The sequence below is a fragment of the Humulus lupulus genome, chromosome 5 (assembly GCF_963169125.1).
Source record: "Humulus lupulus chromosome 5, drHumLupu1.1, whole genome shotgun sequence".
Taxonomy (NCBI): Eukaryota; Viridiplantae; Streptophyta; class Magnoliopsida; order Rosales; family Cannabaceae; genus Humulus; species Humulus lupulus.
This window is the reverse complement of record NC_084797.1, coordinates 117,837,892-117,853,525: the sequence shown is the minus strand read 5'-3', so window position 1 is coordinate 117,853,525 and position 15,634 is coordinate 117,837,892.

Genomic DNA, 15,634 nt, shown 5'->3' with positions numbered 1-15,634 from the left:
ATCGAGGTTTTTGGTTAAAAGTGTAGCTAAACTAAGATAAAAGTCATTTTAAGACATTTAATATATAATTGTTGTCATTCATTTAAATCATAAAGAGTTATACATTTGAGATCCCAAAATATTGTTTAGAAAATACTTTATTACTCAAAATAACAACCAAGGCCGACATAGGCGACAAAACAAATCAATACAATGCATTTTCCAAAAATAACCCTGGCCGTGGCAGCCAGGTAGGCCGAACATGTACCCGTCACTCCACGCTCTCCACACTCATGGTTGGTCGACCTTTCCTTTGCACTTGCGTGCACCATAGAGCACGCGTGAGCCAAAGCCCACCAAGAAAACTCAACCAAAAACATATAACATAAGCAAAAAAAAATCCACGTTATATAACAAAACAGCCAACATGCTAAGCACATAGCGGCCAACGTCGTCTCAGGAACTTTACCAGGCCTTGGGTTCATGGTCTTAACCTAGAGGTTGACTTCGACACCCTAAGAGGGACTAGCCCTAACAACATGCACTAAGCATGCTCAACGCCAATCCTAGCCCCTTGCCGTACTCGGCTTCCTGCCATTCTCGGGCTTCGCTGTTCCCGGTCATCAACGTTCACTCTCAAATATGCATCACATAGCACAATATCAACATATATTTAAACACATACTTAATATAAACATTAGGGTCATGCCCTGCAATACAAACAATAGGGCTAGCCCTACAATAAAATCAATAGGGCTACGCCCCGCAATACAAACAATAGGGCCATGCCCTATTCTACGGGTACAATAGGTTTCGTATATGTGTCCTGAGCTATCTGAGCTCCGCAATCCTGAGCATAGTTCCCTAACCCAAGCCTCATTAAAAACCTAGTCACAAAGAATTCATACTAATCGTCCATCAAGTTTTAAACCAATAAATAACTTCGGACTATAAATCTAGCCTCTGAGACATTGGATTATACCAATTTGGGTAATAAAATCTTTCCGGAGTCTTAACATTTGATTTCTCGAGCTAAAAAGCTTAAAACAGCCATTATTTTGCATTAGAGTCACTGACCAACCCCTTAAGGGACGCAGCGCGCTCGAGTCAGAGGAAAAATGCCTCTCTGTTGAAGGTCACGAGCTGCAGCGCGCTACATCTTGCACAGCGTCGCACCTAGGCAAACAAGAGCTTTCCAGCCTCTTCGACACACATTGGCCATGACACTTGAAGTACAAGGCCGCGGCCCGAGCCTCCAAACCCAGAAAATCAAACTATTTCTTTCATTTTTCGTCAAGCCTAAACCCCAATTTCATACCCCAAACACCAACTTAACCCAGAATCAAGCCTAGACTTCCCTTCAACATAACTTAAACATCACAACAAAACCACAAAAAACTCCACACACTCATCAACACCCAAAATTATACTCACATTTAAACTCTCATGCAAACCTCTAATCCTAGAAGAATGCAAGAAGATCAAGTCCAAGAGCTTACCTCTGAATTGTACTCGATCCTGAGCTGATTTCCCAAGTCTTCAAGCTTCCAATCCACCAGTTCTTCAGCCTAAATCCTCAAGGTTTCTCAAAAATTCTTAAGCACCATATAGTGGGAGTGAGAACCGACTGTGAGAGAGAAAGAGTGTTGAAAGTTGATGTTATTTTCCTTATGTTTTCTTCTAATGTCTCAGCAGCCCATGTGTTGAAGCTTATCCCTTTGGCAAAAGTCAAAATTACCCTTAAGTCCATCTAAATCCTCAAGTGCCACCAAGGGAAATTTCGTCAATTTCCAAGTCCCACTAGTTCCTCGATTGTTCCTATAAATCCCTATTTAATCCCAACATGTCCAAATCATTGCTATATTACGACCCTTTACCCGGTAATTCCCGAACACATATAAGATTCCCAAAATACCCCTAGGCTCCTCCTGATCCGGGTATTTGACCCTGTTGTGACTATTTAGCTAAATTGCTCCCTTGGACCGTCTCAGATCGTGCATCACAAATATAACACCACTCACTCGTGGTATCAATCACAATTTACACAAATATTACATTTAGGTCCTCAATGGGCTAAAATTACAAATATGCCCCTAATAGCCAAATGGGGCCCACATGCATATTTCATTCACCTAAACATGCATTTCTAATCCCATAATCATCAAATTCATATATTAACATAATGAAATCAATTATTGCCCTCCCATCACACTAATCAAGGTCCTAAGCCTTATTAGCAAATTTGGGATGCTACAACTATGCCTTCCTTAAAGAAATTTCATCCTCGAAATTACCTGAATAACTCGGGATACCTATCCCGCATATCTGTCCCAAGTTCCCAAGTCGCCACTTCAACTTTGTTGTCATTGCACTTTGACTAAAGCGATGGTCTTGCTCCGCAAGACTTTAGCCTTTCGGTCGAGAATCTAAACCGGAATCCTTTCATACAATAAATCCTGATCCAACTCCAAGTTCTCATATCTCAGCTTGTCCATAGAATCTGATCCAAGATGCAACATTATACTTCCTTAGAGCCATTAATAATTGAGTTAAAAATGTCCCATTAGCTCGCTGCTAGAGACCCCACCTTCACCTCCAAGTTTGTGCTATGTGCTGAGGATCCCCAAAGGTGTAACGTTAAAGGCTGCCATGATACCAAGTTGTAACGCCGTACTTCCTTAGAGCCCTAAGGTATAGCTCTACCAAGTTGTAATGCTACCAAGGTGTAGCGTTAAATCCCCTCAGCTCTGATACCAAGTTGTAACGCCCTACTTCCTAAGAGCCATTACTATTTGAGTTCAAAATGTGCCATTAGCTCGCTAATCGAGGTTTTAGGTTAAAAGTGTAACTAAACTGAAATAAAATTCATTTTAAGATATTTAATATAAAAATGTGGTCTTTCATTGAAATCATAAAGAGTTATACATTTGGGATCCCAAAGAACTTTTTGGAAAATACTTTACAACTCAAAATTACATCCAAGGTGGACCAAGGCAACAGAAAAAATCAATACAATGCATTTTCCAAAAATAACCCTGGTCGGGGTAGCCATGTAGCACGAACATGTACCCATCGCTCTACGCTCTCTGTACACATGGTTGGTCGACCAAGAGGGTGACTTTGGAAACCCTAGGAGGGACTCGCCCTAATGCCCTGCACTCAGTGTGCCCAACGTCGATCCCGACCCCTTCCTGTACTAGGCTTCCTGATATTCTCGTCCTTCACCGTTCCCGGCCTTGGCCGTTCACTCACAAATATGTATCACATAGCACAATATCAATAGATATATAAACACATACTGAATCTAAACTTTAGGGCCACACCTTGCACTACAAACAATAGGGCTACACCCCGCAATACAAACAATACGACCACGCCTTTGTCTTCGGGTACAAATTTTTTTTTACCTGTATCCCGAGCTATCTGAGTACCGCGATCCCTAGGACAGTTCCCTAACCCAAGCCTCATTGCATACCTAGTCACAACACATTTATAATAACCACCCATCAAGTTCTGAACCAATATATAACTTCAGACTATAAATCTAGCCTTCGGGAGATTTGATTCTACAAATCCGGGTAATAAAATCCTTCCTAAACCTTAACATTTCAGTTCCCGAGCTAAAAACCTTCAAATAGACATTATTTTGCATTTGAGCCGTGGCCCATCCCTTTAAGGGCCACGATGCGCTCAAGTCAGAGGCCAAATGCCTCTCTGCCGAGGGACCCGGGCCGCGGAGCCTGAAGAATAGGGTCGTGGCTCGAGCCTCCAAACCCAAAAATCAAACTATTTCCAGCATTTTTCCTTGTGCTTAAACCCCAATTTCGTACCCCAAACACCAATTCAACCCAGAATCAAGCCTAGACTTCTCTTCCACATAATCTAAACATCACAAGAAAACCACAAACAACTCCACACACTCATCAACAACTAAAATTAAACTCAGTCTAAAACTCTCATGGAAACCTCTAATCCTAATAGAATTCAGCAAGAAGATCAAGTCCAAGAACTTATCTCTGAATTTTACTCGACCTTGAGTTGATTTCCCAAGTCTTCAAGCTTCCAATCCACCAGTTCTTCAGCCTAAATCCTCAAGGTTTCTCCAAAATTCTTAAGCACCATAGAGAGGGAGTGAGAATTGAATGCGAGAGAGAGAATGTAGAAAGTTGATGTTATTTCCCTTCTGTTTTCTTCTAATGTCTCAGCAGACCAAGTGCTTAAGATTATCCCTTAGGAAAAAGTCCAGATTACCCTTAAGTTCATCTAAATCCTCAAATTCCACCAAGGGCAATTTCGTTAACTGCAAGTCCCACTAGTTCCTCGAGTGTTCCTATAAATCCCCGTCTAATCCCGACATGTCCAAATCATTGCTAAATTACTATCCGTTACGTGGTCATTCCCGAAAAAATATAACATTCCAAAAATACGCCTAGGCTCCTCTCGTGCCGGGTATTTGACCCCGTTGTGACTGTCTAGCTAAACTCCTCCCTAGGACCGTCTCAGATCGTGCATCACAAATATATCACCAATCACTCATGTTATCAATCACAATTTACACAAATATTACATTTAGGCCCTCAACGGGCTAAAATTACAAATATGCCCCTAATAGCCAAACGGGGCCCACATGCATATTTAATTCACCTAAACATGCATTTTTAATCACATAATCATCAAATATATATATTAACGTAATTAAATCGATTATTGCCCTCCTAGCACGCTAATTGAGGCCCTAAGCCTTATTAGCAAATTTATGACGCTACAACTATCCCCTCCTTACAGAAATTTGGTCCCCAATATTACCTGATTAACTCGTGATACCAATCCCGCATATCTGTCTCAAGTTCCCAAGTCCCCTATTCAACTTTTTTGTTCCTCCACAACACTTTCACTAAAGTGATGGTATTGCTCCGCAAGACTTTATCCTTTCGGTCGAGAATCTGAACTTGCATCTCTACATACGATAAATCCTAATCCAGCTCCAAGTTCTCATAACTCAACACGTGCGTAGAATCTGATACAAGTTGTAACACCCTACTTCCTTAGAGCCGTTACTAAGTGAGTTAAAAATGAGACATTAGCTCAATTCTAGGGACCCTACCTTCACCTCCAAGTTTTTGCTCTGTGCCGAGGATCCCCAAAGGTGTAGCGTTAAAGGTTGCCCTGATACCAAGTTGTAACGCCCTACTTCCTTAGAGCCCTAAGGTGTAGCATTACCTAGTTGTAACACTACCAAGGTGTAGTGTTAATTCCCCTCAACATTGATACCAAGTTAAAAGTGTGCCCTTAGCTCGCTAATCTAGGTTTTAGGTTAAAAGTGTAGCTAAACTAAAATAAAAGTCGATTTAAGACATTTAATATAAAAATGTGGTCATTCATTGAAATCATAAAGTGTTATGTATTTGGGATCCCAAAATACTGTTAAAAAAATACTTTACAACTCAAAATTACAACAAAGGTTGACCTAGGCATCAAAAGGAATCAATACAATGCATTTTCCCAAAAATAACCCTGGTCGTGGTAGCCAGGTAGGCCGAACATGTACCCGTCGCTCCACGCTCTCCATAATCATGGTTGGTCGACCTTTCCATTACACTTTACCTACACTATAGAGCACCTGTGAGCCGAAGCTCAGCATGAAAAATCAACACAAAACATATAACATATATATGAAAATCCACAATATATAACAAACAACCAACGGGCTAAACATATAGCGGTCAGCGCCGTCCCAGGCGTTTACTAGGCCCTAAGTTCGCGATCTTCATCGAGAGGGTGACTTCGACACCCTAGGAGGGTCTCGCCCTAACGGCCTGCACTAAACGTGCTCAACACCGGTCCTGGCCCCTTGCAGTACTTGGCTTCTAGCCATTCTCGACCTTCCCCGTTGCCGACCTTTGCCGTTCACTCACAGATATGCATCATATAGCATAATATCAAAAGATATATAAACACATATTAAATAGAAACATTAGGACCACGTCCAGCAATACAATAATTAGGGCTACACCATGCAATACAAACAATGGGGCCATGCCCTGCTCTACGGGTACAATAGTTTCCTTACTTGTGTCCCGAGCTATCTGAGCACCGCGATCCCGAGCATAGTTCCCTAACCTGACCCTTGTTGAAAACCTAGTCACAACGCATTCATAATAACCATCCATCATGTTCTAAACCAATAAATAACTTCAGAATATAAATCTAGCCTCTGGAATCTTCGATTCTGCCAATCCGGGTAATAAAATCCTTCTTGAGCCTCAACATTTGAGTTCCCAAGCTAAAAACCTTCAAACAACCATTTTTTTGCATTTGAGCCGCGACCCAGCCCCTTAAGGGCCGCAGCAGGCCCAAGTCAGAAAAAAAAATGCCTCTCTGCTGAGGGATACGGGCCACGGCGTGTGTAACGACCTAAATTCGCTAATAAGGCTTAAGGGCCTTGATTAGTGTGCCAGGAGGGCATGTTGGGATTTATGTGTGATTTTATGAGTTAAATGCATGGTTATGATTTAAAGCGTGTTATGTGACTATTCGATTATTTGATTATTTGAGATGCATGACTATGTATATTAGTATGCATGTAGGCCCGGATTGTGTTTGAAGGGCATAATTGTAATTTTGGCCATGTTGGGCATAACTGTATTAATATGTGATGATTGTTGAGACCACAGTGGTATGTGGGTATTTCCGTGATTGGTAACTTTCGGCACGAGGCGATCCTAGAGCTGAATAGCGAGGAAAGTCACAACGGGGCATTATAATTTACTTTGGGCAAGTCAAGGAGTATTTTTGATATTGGGTTATGAAAATAAATAATTGGAGATATATTTGAGGTTAGGATGTCTAGGCGGGAATACTGGGGGATTTTACCATTTTTGCCTCAGGGATATTTTGGTACCCCGAACCTTGAGGTAACCAACTTAAGTTATAAAAACAAAACAAATAAACCATTTGGAGACTTAGAGAAACCGACCCAGCCTCCACCCTCTCTTCTTCTTATTTCTTTCCTCTTTCTTTCATGAATCCACAAAAATCTTAGGAGAAATCAAGCTTGAATTTCTGAAAATTGATTGTGGGATTTGGAGGTTTAGCTCAAGAGTTAATCAAGAACAAATCAGGGTAAAGGTAAGCAATTAATTCTTTTTCTCAAGTTAAATTTCTGAGATTTTGTTGGGTTGTGAATGTTTATGGATTTTGATGTTCAAGGTGGAGTTTGAGGCTTGAAACTTTGAAGATAGGTCATGGGATCCTTTGGGAAATGATTCTACAACTGAGGTAAGGTTTAAATTAAAGTTTGATGGTTGAAATTGAGAATTTCCATGGTTGGTTTTGAGTTTTAGGTTTGAAATTTCAGAAATTTGGAATTGGGATCTTGGTGAGTGTTAGGTTGGATTTTTGGTGGAATTGTGTTGTTTAAACCATCCTAATGTTGTGATTATTAATTGGTTTTGAATTGGGAGCTTTGGGATGGCTTTAGGTGAGGTTTTAAGCTTGAAAATGGTGGGTTTTTCTGGGTTCGAAGGGTCGGGCCGCGGCATAGTTCTTGGAGGGCCGCGGCCCTTGAAGGCTAAGTTGTGCTGAGGATGGAGGGCGGGCCGCGGCATGGTCCTTGTAGGGCCGCGGCCCTTACCTGTTTCTGGGCGTTTTTGTGGCCCTGTTTGGGGGCCATGCCGCGGCATGGTTGGGCCATGCCGGGGCGCTTAAGGAATTTTGGGATTTTGAGAATTTGGGCTTGGGAATTTAACCTAGGGTGCTCGGGGTTGAGTATTTTACAATGTTTGGTGAATTTCAACGTTCCGAGTACTAGAACTTGGTTTAGAAACTCATTGGAGATTAATCTTATTGGTATCCATTATCTTGGTTGTGACTAGGTGTTAAGCTAGTGCTCGGGAAGTGGATCGTGCTCGGGGGCCGTCATTTTCTATTTAAAGCATTTGGAACTAAGGTAAGAAAACTATAACACCCGTAGGATAGGGCGTGGGCCCATAGTGTGATTGCGGGGCACGGCCCTATATTGCATGTTGCATGATGAAATGATTGTCGGGCATGGCCCTCTATTGCATTACATGTTAGGGTGCAGATTTAAATGAATTGATATTTGTTTGAATGTGTTTGATTTATGCTATATATGATTATAGTGAATTGCACGGCTATGGCCGAGGGCGGCAAGGCCGAGAACGGCAGCGGGGCCGGAAGTAACACCTAGCACATGGGATGCTATGGTCAGGGCAGGGCCCGGGACCCACAGGATATGTGTGAGATCCTGCAGTGAAGACCGAGACCCCAGGCTTCGGTAAGGCTTCGGGGAGGGCATGGCCGTGTTTGCTTAGTCTATGGTTGACTTGTTTATGTGTGGATTATCTGTTATGATAAATTGTATAATTTGCATATGTTATGTTCTGCATGAGTTTTCTTGCTGGGCTTCGGCTCACGGGTGCTCCGTGTTGCAGGTAGGGCAAAGACTGAGTCAACCAACCATGAGTACGGAGAGCGTGAAGCGACGCGTACATGTTTGGCCTGCCCGACTGCTTTGGTTGGGGGTTTATTTGAAATTGGCTGTAATAATCTATGATTTTATAACTGATCAACTGTAAACTTACTTCAAGATGAAAATGGTTTTCAAACCTTATTTTTGGGATCCCAATTGTTTAAAACTAGAAGTTTTTATTGAGTCAACGCATTTTCAAGGATTACAACCTTAACTTTTATTAGTCACACTTTTGCCTCAAAACCTCGGTTAGCGAGTTCATTGCACTGTTTTGTCTTAAAAATTCACTTAGTAACGGCTCTAAGGGAGTAGGGCGTTACAGCGTGCCTAGGAAAATATTGGCTTTCCAGCCTCTTCGATACACACGGGCCACGAATCCTGAAGAATAGGGCCGCGACCCAATCCCCAAACCCAAAAAAACAAACTATTTCCTAAGTTTCTCCTTGAGCCTACACCCAATTTTATACCCCAAATACCAATTCATCCCATAATCAAGCCTAGACCTCCCTTCACTCCCTCTGAATTGTACAACAAAACAACAAACAACTCCATACACTCATCAAAACCCAAAATCAAACTCATAATTGAACTCACATGAAAACCTCTAATCCTAGCAGAATTCAGCAAGAGGATCAAGTCCAAGAGCTTACCTCTGAATTGTACTCGACCCTAAGTTGATTTCCCAAGACTTAAAGCTTCCAATCCACCAATTATTTAGCCTAAATCCTAAAGGTTTCTCCAAAATTCTTAAGCACCCTGGAGAGGGAGTGAGAACCGACCGAGAGAGAGAATGTTGAAAGTTCATGTTATTTCCCTTCTGTTTTCTTCTAATGTCTCAACAATCCATGTGCTTAAGCTTATTCCTTAGGAAAAAGTCCAAATTACCCTTAAGGCCATCTAAATCCTCAAGTGCCACCAAGGGAAATTTCTTCAATTGCCAAGTCTCGCTAGTTCCTCGAGTGTTCCTATAAATCTTCGTTTATTCCAGACATGTCCAAATCATTGCTAAATTACAACTTGTTCCCGGTAATTCTTTAACACATATTACATTCCCAAAATACCCCTAGGCTCCTCCTAAGCTGGGTATTCGACCCTGTTGTGACTATTTTACTAAACTACTACCTGGGATCGTCTTGGATCATGCATCACAAATATATCACCACTCACTCGTGGTAACAAACACAATATACACAAGTATTACATTTATGCCCTCAACGAGCTAAAATTACAGATATACCCTTAACAACAAAATGGGGCTCACATGCATATTTAATTCACCTAAACATGCATTTCTAATCACACAATCATCAAATTCATATATTAACGTAATTAAATCAATTATTGCCCACCCGACACACTAATAAAGGCCCTAAGCCTTATTAACAAATTTGGGACGCTACACTAGTGATCAAGAGGCGCATCATACAACCGTTTCTGCTGGAAAAGGCCCAATCGTTCAACAACACCCTGGAAAGCAACATATGGGCCAAGACTGTAATGCCCCGAAATCTCTGATTTGGTTTAATGGCAGGAATAGTAGGCCGGGAGGGCCTTGTTTAATTATGCCATTAATTGATAAAATGCATGTATATGTGAATTATATTATAATATAATGTTAAATGCATGCATGTGGGTCCACATTTGATAACAGGGGTGTGATTATCCTTTGGCCCGTTGAGGATATAATTGTATAATTGTATGCAAGTCAATGATATGCTGTTGAGATCACATTATAATGTGGGTTTCTTCAAGCTATTCGGCAAGAGACGATCTTGGATTATTAAATAGCGGTCTTGTCATAACAGGTTTGTCCGAGGCTCGAGGTGATTTTAATGGTTAGAGCGTTACCGGGAGTTAAAGGGTAACACGATATGAATTATTGGTGTTTGGGATTATCGAGAATAGCGGGAATTGGAGAGCGTTAACTATGATTAACGAGATAGGTTGGAAAGGACAATTTTGCCCTTGGGAGCCTTTAGAAATCCTTAATTGACCTAGGGGTATAATGGTCTTTTTACCCCTAGGATAGATATAAACTACCTTTGGCTGTGAAACAGAGGAGAAAACAGAGTGTGATCAAGAGCTTACCCATACCTTCCTCCTCCTTCATCTTCTTTGTGTTTTTTGAGCTCTTGTTGAGGATTTAAGCTTGGGAAGTAGGCCTTGGGAGTTTGGGAGAGCAATCTACCATTGAAGAGCATCACAACCTTAGTTTGAGGTAAGTTTCTAGCCACTAGTTTCCATGTATGCTCTGTTTTCATGTTTAGTTTCAGCTCATGATTTTATTGTGGATAGTTGGAATTGATGGAAGTATTTGTTGGGATTTAACTTGGGTTTTGATGAGGGAGTGTTATAGATCAAGTCTAGGGGTTGTATTGGAGGTTTGAGTGGTGTATGAGCTTGGTTTGAAAGGTTGGTTCCAAGGAAAAACGCAAGGGAAGAAAAACCAGGGTATTGGCTGAACTGGGGCCGAAGGGCTGTGGTGCTTGGGGAAGGTCTGCGGCGCTTGAGGCAGAGGTGTGAGGGGATTGTTTCTGTTTTGGGGAAGGGCTGCGGTGCTTGGGGAAGGGCTGCAGCGCTTGAACGTCATTTTGGCCAAAAATGTGTTTTTGACCTAGGGATGCAAACCTTAGACCTTGAGATCGATCCTACTACCCGGTTTAGTGGGATTCAATGTCCTAGAGGCTAGGTCTTGGTCCAAAATTTTTTTATTACTCAATTTATTGATGTAATCCCATAATTGGTTATGACCAGGTGACCGTTAAGGAACAAAAAGGTTGATCGTTCTCAAGGGTCGTTCTTATTATATTCTCACTCGAACTAGAGGTAAGAAAACTACACCCCAAATGTGACATGCATGGTTGTTCATGAGGTATGTTGATTGTGTAAATGTGGACATGGATTCATTATTTAATGCTTAGTAAATCTTGCTCACTTGTGCATGGTATTGACTAATTAGTCAGATATGACAAAGGTGTCAGTATCAACTGTGAAGCTGGGACTTATTAGTCAGGTTCAGCAGTGGTACTGGGAACTGGTCACACAGTGCTGACTCATAAGTCAGGACGGCCTTAGCGTGTTCAACGCAGGCCAATAAAGATTAGATCTAATCGATAATTGCATTGGATGACTCAAAGAGCATTAATGCCGGACCGACCTCAAGTTCGATGAATACTATAAGCGCTTGTGTGACTTACCCACCAGTCACTCATCCTTTAAGTTAGCGACTTACCCATCAGTCTCTCATTTGTTTAAGGCTAGTGGCTCACCCAGCAGCCACTCTTCTATTTAAATCAGTGACTTGCTATTTGGTCACTCAGTATGGTTTACTAGAACCTCAAGTGATAATCACTCATCTGTTTAGGAGCTATAAGTTATGTGTGATTATAATGATAATCATTTGATAATGTTTGTATACAATATTGTGTTTTCTTGCTGGGCTTTGGCTCATGGGTGCTATGTGGTGCAGGTAAAGGGAAAGAAAAGCTCACCCAGCCTTGAGTGGAGAGCTTAGGTGGTGATGTGTACATATGCGGCCACTTGACCACCACGACCAAGGAGTTCTCAGAGGAACTATGGGGTTTACCATATTTTTGTCGCTTAGGTCGGCGGGTTTGTAAATTTGAAACAGTAGTGACCATTTTGTATTATAAACAACTTGTAAATGTTTTGATGAGCTCATGAACAATTTTATATACTTAATAAATCATATCCTTTCCTTTTTACTGATATTCCACCTTAGCCTGTTAATAACACTTAGAACACGTTTTTAACCAAAGGACTCGGGTAGCGGGTCAAATTTCCGGTTCACCGTTCAACATAACTGTTCTAGGGTCACCAGGGCATTACAACTTGGTATCAGAGCATGCCAAGGTTAAGGTTCCTGTAGACTAGCTGGGCATGTACACACATCACTAAAGTCAAGCTCAACTCATGGTTTGTAACTATTTACGTAGTTATATGTATAACTGCTTAAATATAGTATATATGCTTTACCTATATGCATGAGACACTATGTTGAATCTATGCCCTGAAATATTATATCCTCCGCTACCGTGTGCTAATTAGTACTGAAATTGCTGGAACATACTCATCAGTATGGTTGTTTATGAATTATTATGCCATACATGCTAAGTGTTGAATGCTATAAACATGTATCTGCTTGTATAATTGAATGACTATGGAATATGATAATTGTCTGCTTGTTCTTGGACCGTAAGGCGGTAAGAGGTCTAGTTATTACTACCTGACTGGCCGTATTCATCATTATTTCAGCAAGGTGTCAAATAAGAATGAATCCAGGGAAGACAAATACTTCAGTTGGCCAGAGTGATCAGGGCCAGAATAATAATAACAGTCAGGGTCAGGAAAATGACCAGTCTCAGATTCCACAGTCAGCTCCTGCAAACAAGAAGCAGTTGTTTAATGATTTTCAGGCAACAATATTGAAACAGGGAGAAGAGCTTCATCTCCTGAGACAGCAACAAGTGCCTGCAGTGGCTAGTGTATCAGAGGCACCTCCTGTGTCAGTGCCAGCAGCAGAGCAGCTGCCTGAGGTAGGAAATAAATGGGAACCTCTCTATGAAAGGTTCAGGAAGCAACAACCTCCGATATTTGAGGGTAGTGCAGATCCTGCCAAGGCTGAACAATGGATGAGTATGATTACCACTATCCTTGACTTCATGAGGGTAACTGGTAATGAGAGGGTGGCCTGTGCCACCTATATGTTTCTGGAGGATGCCCAGATTTGGTGGGAGGTGATTACCCAGACCAAGAATGTTAATGCCCTGAGTTGGGAGGAGTTTCAAACTCTGTTTAATGAGAAATACTACAATGATGCTATTAGGGCAGCTAAAGCTGAGGAATTCATCAGGCTACTTCAGGGAAGTTTGACAGTCACTGAGTATGCCTTGCAGTTTGATCGTTTGGAAAAAATTTCCATGGAGCTGGTGCCCACTGATGGGACCAGGAGAGAGAGGTTTCTGCAGGGGCTACAACCTAGATTAGCCTGTGATGTACGTATCACCACTGTGGCTGGGGTTACTACCTATGCACAGGTGGTTGAGAAGGAACTCATAGCTGAGAGTGTAGAGAACAAGATCTGGCGTGATAGTGCAGCCAGAAAGGATTTTAGGAGGACAGTTCCTCCATTTGTGGGTTCTGGTAGGGGTGTTGGCCCCAGTGATCAGAAGAGGAAGGTTCTTGACACCTTCCCAGTTCCAGGTCCTGATAGGCAGCCCCGTGGTATTACAATGGGTCGTCCAGGGGGTAGTGAAGCCTGGAAGACTCATCCTGAATGCCCTAGATGCAAGAGGTGTCATTTGGGAGAGTGTAGGACAAAGGCCTGCTACTTGTGTGGAGTAGTAGGTCATTTTAAGAAAGATTGCCCTCAGGTAAGAAAAGAAGAACCCAGAAAGGCGGACAGCTCGGCCCTAGCTCAAGTGTTCGCGTTGACACAAGTAGAAGCTGAGGCTTCTCCCTCAGTTGTTATAGGTCAGCTTCTTAGTGCTGGAACCCCTTATAATGTCTTGATTGATTCTGGTGCTACACATTCTATTGTTAGTAGTATTATTGATAGACTGTGTAGACCTTGTGATTTCTATGCTGTGGGGTTTGGAACATTGTTACCCACTGGAGAGTTAGTGGTATCCAGGAGATGGGTCAAATCTTTGTAGGTGACAGTGGAGGGGAGAGAGTTGTCAGTGGACTTGATAGAGTTGGTTATGATTGACTTCGACATGATATTGGGTATGGATTGGTTAGTGAAGTATGGGGCAACCATTGATTGCAGAAGGAAGATGGTCACCTTTGAGCCTGAAGGTGAGGATCCTTTTGTGTTTGTTGGTGCTGTGCATGGACCCCGTATTCCTATGATTTATGTGTTGAGGGCTAGGGATTTATTGCAAAAAGGTTGCATTGGATTCTTAGCCAGTGTGGTTGATATCACTCAGGTCATGCCAGTGAGACCAGAAGATACTAGACTTGTTTGTGAATTTCTGGATGTGTTTCCAGAAGATTTTCCAGGATTGCCACCGCATAGAGAAATTGAGTTCGTGATAGAACTGGCACCAGGGACAGAGCTAGTGTCTAGAGTTCCTTACAGAATGACCCCAACTGAGTTAAATGAATTAAAAGTGCAGTTGCAAGAGCTGTTAGATTTGGGTTTTATCAGACCTAGTTTCTCACCTTGGGGTGCACCGGTTCTGTTTGTGAAGAAGAAGGATGGTTCTCTGAGAATGTGTATTGATTACAGAGAACTGAATAAGTTAACTATTAAGAACAAGTATCCTTTGCCAAGGATAGATGATCTGTTTGATCAGTTGCAAGGTAAGAAGGTATTCTCTAAGATCGACCTTCGTTTTGGTTATCATCAGTTGAGGGTCAAGGAGGGAGACATACCAAAGACTGCTTTTCGTACCAGGTATGGGCATTATGAGTTTTTAGTCATGTCATTTGGATTGACTAATGCCCCTGCTGCTGTTATGGATCTGATGAATAGAGTGTCCAAGGATTATCTGGACCAATTTGTGATCGTCTTCATTGATGATATTCTGGTATATTCTCAGACTGAGTCAGAGCATGAGCAGCATCTGAGGTTGGTTCTACAGAGACTAAGGGAACACAGATTGTTTGCTAAATTCAAGAAGTGTGAGTTCTAGTTGTCTCAGGTATCCTTTCTTGGACATATTGTCAGTAAGGAGAGGATTAAGGTAGATCCAGCGAAGATTGAAGCGGTCAGAGATTGGCGAAGGCCAAAGAATGCTTCTGAGGTTAGAAGTTTCCTTGGATTGGCAGGTTATTATAGACGTTTCATGGAAGGGTTCTCAAAGATTTCTAGTGCTTTGACTGAGCTGACACACAAGAACCAGAAGTTTGTGTGGTAAGATAAATGTGAGAACAACTTCCAGGAACTGAAGTAGAGATTGATTATAGCTCCGATTTTGAGTCTTCCGACAGATCAGGAGAAGTTTGTGATTTATTGTGATGCATCTCATCAGGGTATGGGCTGTGTTCTGATGTGATCAGAGAAGGTAATTGCTTATGCTTCCCATCAATTGAAGGAGTATGAAAAGAGATATCCTACTCATGATTTAGAGTTGGCGGCTGTGGTTTTTGCTTTAAAGATATGGAGGCATTATCTCTATGGAGAGAAGTGCGAGATCT